Genomic DNA, 6,000 nt, shown 5'->3' with positions numbered 1-6,000 from the left:
GCCATGCGTTTTGCCCAGGTGGCAAGCCTCACGAGGGAGGACTCGGGTCGTCTTGTGAATAAAATGTTTTAGGAAAAAAAACCAGAAGGGTGGGGGCAGAAGCCCATGAAAGAAACGGTTCAGCGCAAAAAAAAAAAAAAAAAAAAGGATCGGGCCCAGGTGGGCGGGCAACAGACAGAGAGCTTGGAGAACAGGTTGGAAACTTTTGAGGGTCTCGTGGAAGGAAGAAGTAAGTGAGTGTAAGCATGGGGATTTCAAATACTCAGGAGGATATTTGGAATGGCGATTTGAATTGGTAAGTGGCTGTTGAAAGACAAAGCAAGTGATACAAGGAAAGAGCAAGTGATTTGAAGGAGAGTGAAAAGTTAACTCTGTAGTTGCTGGAGGGAATAGTAGTTGAACTTTGTAAAAATGCTAAAGAGAAAAGTTCTTGGTGTTTTTTTTTTAAATGTTTGTAAATAAATTCAGGCAAAGAAATTATTAGATTGCAATCATTTGGCTATGAACAATTTTGTTGAATTAGCTGAAGAATGTATACAGTGCTATGTAAATGAAAATTTATTAGGCTCTAAGGCACTATAAGTGGTGATGTTTTCTTTCAGTGTTTAAAAGCAGGAGTTAAAAGTAAAAAGCAAGCCAGAAAGCATCTGTATTAATGCAAATTATCTAACTGATAAGGTAAAAGCCACTGAAACCTGGGCTGCCTATAAAACATATACAAGAAAATATGGGGTAATTCCCCTGTTTTGCCTAAAATCAACAAGGGTATTTGTATATTTTAAGCAATAATTGACTGCCCAGAAGGGGTAGACCTCTGTTTTTGTCTTTCAGATAATCAAAGAAAACTAATGCCAGCTAAACAGCATACAACATACCATGATTTACTGGCAGAGTAAAAATTATGTTTTGTGTTCTATGTTCTGTCTCGTGGTGTCTGTCTCAAGTGGCCAGAATGTGTTTAATATTTTCATGGGATGGTCTGGTTTGAAATAAAGCAGAAGGCTTGAATTGAAATGCAGATATTTGTTTTGTTCAACTTAAAATACAAAGTGTTTGAATACATCAGAAAAATGTAATATACTAAAGTCTTATGTATTTTCTTAAGTAAAAGAAAAAAAAAAAACTGCATTGGCCAAATTGCATACTAACAGTCTTTGGAAGCAAGGACATAAAAAGTTAACCCACTCCCCATATTGTACATGGGATCCTTCTGGCTACCTCAGATTTCTAGCCAGAGGGCTGGGGATGGTGGGAAGCTATTGAACTAGAGCTTGTATTAAATGAACTCATCAAAGTGGGTGTGCTTATCCTAGCTTGTTGTTCCAAAGCTCTGTAATAAGGTTATTTTAGTAGAAGGATACATGTGGCATACATTAAATAATAAGACTAATGTACTGTATAACAGCAATGTGTATGTGTTCATTGTTAACAAAAGGTGTATAAGTACAAAGTAAAAGTTTCCTTTGTAGGTTAAAAAGGAAGCCAAAATGGGGAAAAGGAATAAGAAAGAGTTAAATTTGAAATACTTTAACTAGCAAGCTCAGTCCAAAAAAAAAAAAAAAATACACTGACTTCGTTCAAGGACACTTGGCTAACAACCAGAAAAGGGGGGCTGTACAATCTGCAAAGACACTAATGCAATGTGTTAGGTTTCCTTTTTACACAGGTAAAGACGCACTACCCGAAGACCCTAGCAGCCCTGCCACTCCATGGAACCTGGAGACCGGATCAATGTACAGGTCCACCAACAAAAGACTGCTTTGGCTCCACGCTGGAAAGGCCCTTATTGAGTCCTGCTGATTACCAACACCGCTGTGAAGTGCCAAAGACTGACTGCTTGGGCCCATGATTCTCACTGCAAAAAGACCCGTCCACATAAGGAGAACTCTCCTATATGATTAGCTATTCCTTCTTCTAGCTCCACTGTGCCTTCTGGACAGCAGGGAAAAAGGACAAGGTGACGTGCTAGCTAACCTCTCCCTTGTCCGCTGACAGACCTACTGTGCCTTTGAACTTTTCTAGAAGAATCAAAAACCATTACAGGCTGGTGTATTCCTAATCCCTCCCCTGTAGAATGCTGAACTACAACTGTTTGGGGAAAGAAGAAAAAAACCACTCACTCCACTGACATTGCCAAAGTCCAGGAATTCCTGACTAAAAAGGACATTGAGAACTGACCCTGGTAAAGAAACAAAAATTCTACACTGGCAGGAAGAAACTTGTGGGATCCTGTTTGGAAATGTGGTATTAATTGAATTTTGGGGTTTATTCTACAGGCTGCGCCCTGTGTTTTGGATAAATCCTTTAGTATGTATTGCCCTCCCTAATTGGATTTTAAATGACATTGCCTTTATCCAGTTTTCAGAGCACTTTTACATACCCAGATTGCTCACAAGGGGCTGCCATTAGATTAGCACAACAAAGAGCCTGGGTTATTTCCTCTGGAAAAAGAAGAAATTGGGCAGATCCCTGTGGGCTGGGGCTAACACTGTAACAGCCATTTGGAATATTCTTAAAGGCCAAGAACATAATAAGAAATTGGGCCGACTAGAAAGGGCCACTAGCCTTATTTTTTAAGCTCAGCTATCTTAAGTACAGGCTGGAGCTGGTGAGTTACATGTCATTTCCACCCTTAGTTCTATAACCCAGAAGTTACTGACAGAGATGGTATTGAATATCACTGACGCTGGGAAGGCATTGCAGTGGGATCTAGTATGTTTAAAATTTCAGGATTTCCTGAATGACCAGCTGATGGCCATTTGGAGTAATCTTGAGTACCAGACTTGGCCCACTGCCCTTACAGACACATCTGAAGTACCATCTGATCTGTGGTCATGGAAACATATTCGGACACTTTCTGTATGAAAGTGTGTACATTTACAGTGCTCCTTCCAAGCATATGGACCGGTTAGGGTGGGTGTGGCTCCCACATACCGAATCCTGCCGGGTCCATGGGGAGGATGCATATGGGACTAAATTATTCACTGAGACATCTGGGAAATTAAACCATTAGGTATACCTACCTGAGTTATAGTCAGTGCCCCAATCCCTTAGTTGTTCAATGAACAAGGTTCCACTCTTTTGTCCATGCATTCATTCCTGGGTTGGGGTGACTAAGCTTAAAAGAGCAGTTGTAAATATTTCTGCAGAGCTTCATTGCTTTTTGGCCTCAAAGTGTGAGAAAACTCAGCCAAAAGGTTTGGTGAGTATTCTCAAAGGGGGGAGTTGTTGGAAAAATCATAGTGCTAATGAAGCCTTTCCGTATTAGGCCTGAGTAAACCAAAGTTATGTTATGCTTGTCCAAACTGTGTTGGAAAGCTTACAGAACTCATTAGACTGAAGGCCGTGTATCTACCTAAGTCAGCTATTTCGCTTATCAGTTTTGTTTGGCTCCCCAAGTATATGTTGGCTCCCCAAGTGTATGCAGCTGCGTTCACATGTATGCATCCAAAGTATCTAGTACAAAGGGTCAACTGATGTATCTTGTGTCCCCTTCAGAATGACAAATGTATCCTCAACAGCTGTATGTCTCTTGTAGCCCCCACAAAATGATATATGTATCCTGCGTACCCAATTATCCACAGGGTTTATAGGTCAACCAAATGACGTAGACAAACGTAGGCTAAGTTATTTGTTACCGGCTATAAAGGTAGGCCGTTTGGCCATGAAAGGTGTGTCTCTTTCTCTGGCACTAGCCGAGAGGAACACCCGCTCAGCTGACCGATCAATAAAGGGTGTGGTACTCGTCTTCCTGTCTCCGTGCCTCCTTGGTGTAATTAGGTAAGCTCCAGGGGGAAACGAGCCCTTTTGGCTAACAACCCCCCCCAGCTGGGCCTGGGGGGCAGCAGCGGGGGAGAGGGCTCAGCCCCGCCCTCCTCCTCCCCCTCTGTAGGGCCCCAATAGCCCCTTCAAGCCCCCCCAACCTGCCCCCCCATGTCCCTCCGTCCTCTGTTGTGACCCTCACGGCAGCCCCACCCCCATCTGTGGGGATCCCTCGGCCCCCAGCGTCCCCTCCCCCACCCTGTCCGATCTGCCTGGCCTTTCCCTTCACCCCCCTGCCCTCCTCCTCCTCCTCCTCCTCCCCGTCCTCAGTGCCCCGACCCCAAACTCCTCCTCTAGCCCCACCCCGACATCCTCCTCAGCACCCTGCCCCCTTCCTCCTCCTCCTCCCCCCCATCCCTGTCCTCAGCGCCCTGCCCCCTAATTGCATCCAGCCCATTTCCCCATGGCTGGGCCCCACTTTCCCATCCCCCCACTGCCCCAGTCCATCCCCAGGGTGTGAGGTTCCTCATCTCCAATCTCTGCTGCCCCCCAACCTGCCGGGTTCCCCTTTTCAGCCACCGTGGGGTCCTCCAACCCGCCCCCCCCCCACCACACTGGGCTCTAAATCCCACATTCCCACAATGCACCTTGGTAACCCCACCCTCCTCTATCCCTAATCCCCCTCGTCCCTTCCCTGGGGTCCTCCTGGACACCCCAACCCACAGTCCGGCCCCCACATACATCCCAGTCCCTCATTCACACGCTGAGCTAGTCCTTCAGGGGCCCCCACAGCCCCCCAAACTCCTCCATCCATGAGCCCCGTGGGCCTGTGGCCGGGAAGGGGGGGAAGCTCCCACTTTGGCTGGGCTCGGTGGGGGTGTTAATCTTTTCCTGGTTTGTGTGTGCCGAGCTCACAAAGGCTTTTTGCTCCCTCGGGGTGGGGGATGGTTTTGGCCGAAGGTGACGTGCTTTGGTAGCCCTGTGGATGCTGCGTGGTGTCTGGAATGGGGCGTGTGTGTTCCCATCATGCCCCTTCCCCTCTGCCTGCAGAGCTGAGGACAGACAGGTCTGAGGAGTGTGTCTGCCTCACGTGTCTCCCCGCCCCCCTCCCACATGGGTCCTGCCTGCTCAGCACAGCCCATAGCCCCACTGCGCTGCCCTCCAGGCTCCAGGGCTGGAGCAGCCTCCATGCTGCGCTCCCGGCCATGGCCATGGCCCGTGTGCAAACCTGGGAGGGAGGAGGATGCTGCCTGCTTGGGGAAGAGGCAGGGCCAGGGCGAGGATTTGGGGTGGGATCCAATGGGGCAGTGAGGGGGAGGGGGGCAGGGCCAGGGCGGGGATTTGGGGAGGGATCCAATGGGGCAGTGAGGGGGTGGGGCTGGGGGCAGGGCCAGGGTGAGGATTTGGGGAGGGATCCAATGGGGGAAGGAGGGGGCGGGAGCGGGGGGTGAGTGTCCCTCCAGGATCTGCCTGTGTGCCGGAGCAGAGGGCAAAATTATTTGTTTGTCCAGTGTCCCGACCAAACATCAGTCGGGACGTGGGACAAACAAGCAAATATCGGGACAGTCCCGATACAATCAGGACGTCTGGTCACCCTACATCAGGCTCCAAGTTGAGAATCATTTCCCCTTCCCGCTCTGTGGGAGGGGAGACTGTTAAACGCGCTCTCTGTGCGACTGCACGTGGCTAAGCAAAGAGAACAAACCCCCAATCCCACCTGTGCTTTGGGGGCCAGGTTTGTGGTGGGAATTCTGTAGTTAGATAACTTCACACCTGGGCATTGGGATTCTTTACCAGTTTCTCTGGCATTGGGGCAGTTTTAGGCTTAGAGCTGTGATGGCCGAGTGGTTAAGGCATTGGAGTCGAAATCCAATAGGGTTCCCCTGCGCAGGTTCAAATCCTGCTCACAGCGAGGTCTGTGTTTTAGCCAGTCCCTCACCCGGGCAATACCTCTGTCCAACCCCCTGAGACACTCTCAATTCTCTCCCCACCCCAAGGAAATCCTGTTCTGCTCCTTTCATAGAGATCCCTGGGACACCCCCTCACCCTGTGTCCCTGAGGGGTCAGGCAAACTCTCAGCACCTGAAGCCTCTGCCACTCACCTGGTGCCCCATAGATTAGCCCTGGTTCTGGCTCCTCTCTCTAGCTTGTGAAAGGAGCTGAGTCAGCGACTCCATGGGAGCTATGGGGCTGCAGAACCAGCAGAGAAAAAATAGGTGCTCAGCGCCCACTGGCAGC

At 48.7% G+C, this 6,000-nt stretch overlaps 1 non-coding gene across 1 annotated transcript; it reads left to right on the top strand.

The window, feature by feature from the left end:
- Nucleotides 1-5,592: 5,592 nt before the first annotated feature.
- TRNAS-CGA lies at nt 5,593-5,674 on the top strand. Its single transcript has one exon. It is a non-coding gene; the product is annotated as a tRNA-Ser (tRNA).
- The last annotated feature ends 326 nt before the right edge of the window (nt 5,675-6,000 follow it).

Source organism: Mauremys reevesii, linkage group 17 (assembly GCF_016161935.1).
Source record: "Mauremys reevesii isolate NIE-2019 linkage group 17, ASM1616193v1, whole genome shotgun sequence".
NCBI classification, from domain to species: Eukaryota; Metazoa; Chordata; order Testudines; family Geoemydidae; genus Mauremys; species Mauremys reevesii.
The sequence above is the reverse complement of the archived record's forward strand: the minus strand, read 5'-3'. Positions and strand labels throughout refer to the sequence as shown.